Source organism: Bison bison, unplaced genomic scaffold (assembly GCF_000754665.1).
Source record: "Bison bison bison isolate TAMUID 2011002044 unplaced genomic scaffold, Bison_UMD1.0 scf7180017864252, whole genome shotgun sequence".
NCBI classification, from domain to species: Eukaryota; Metazoa; Chordata; class Mammalia; order Artiodactyla; family Bovidae; genus Bison; species Bison bison.
Window position 1 is genome coordinate 938,194 of NW_011494824.1, and position 917 is coordinate 939,110.

The window sequence follows — 917 nt, forward strand, 5'->3', positions numbered from 1 at the left end:
CCCAAAAAAAAAAAAAAGCTCAAGGTCAAACCTAAGGTCACTCTGGGTGCTTTCATTTTATAGGAAATGAGTAGTACAAAATGATGACTGGCACATAAATACAGAAATATCATGCCAGGCCAGATCAATGTTCTATCAGTCTAGAATTTTGCTATTTGACAGCAACAGTAAGTGGTATTTGTGGGACAAGATAGTATTAGTATATAACTTCCATTACACTGATTTAAAAGGTTAGCCAGTATATCATGAATGGCTCAAATATCCCCTTAATAATCCATTATGGATTTAACTTTCACGAGGATACATGTTTTTACACATATCATATAAACGTTTCTTGAGCTTATTTATATATTCAGCATCTGAAGCTTCACAAGGTAACAAATTTCATATTTTCATTACAGCTAAGTAAAAGAATATTTAATTTGATCTGTTCTAAATCAATCTCCTTTCTACTTTTATGTAGACTTTTTTTTAAGCCTGCCTAAGTCAAAGCTTACTCTGTCAATACCAGTCATAATTTCCTACACTTTACTAATACCACCTCTTTTTAGATGAGAATATTGGAATGTTTAATTTAATCCTCATGTCCTATCCCCATGATTAGTTTCTCTTTTTCTGGATTTTTAAAAATATCATTAAAAAATGTCTATATTGAAATTTTTTTATCAGAATTGCATGCAGTATTATTCTAGGTATGTATGTTATGTGAATAACATGAGCTTAGTATCATGTTCGGAGAAGGCAATGGCACACCACTCCAGTACTTTTGCCTAGAAAATCCCACGGACAGAGGAGCCTGGTAGGCTGCAGCCCATGGGGTCGCTAGAGTCGGACACGACTGAGCAACTTCACTTTCACTTTTCACTTTCATGCATTGGAGGAGGAATGGCAACCCACTCCAGTGTTCTTGCCTGGAG

The 917-nt window shown here is 35.1% G+C and overlaps 1 protein-coding gene across 1 annotated transcript in view; it reads right to left on the bottom strand.

The window, feature by feature from the left end:
* ANKRD31 (ankyrin repeat domain 31) overlaps positions 1-917 on the bottom strand; it is a 135,948-nt gene that overhangs the window by 103,365 nt on the left and 31,666 nt on the right. The window lies entirely within an intron of this gene.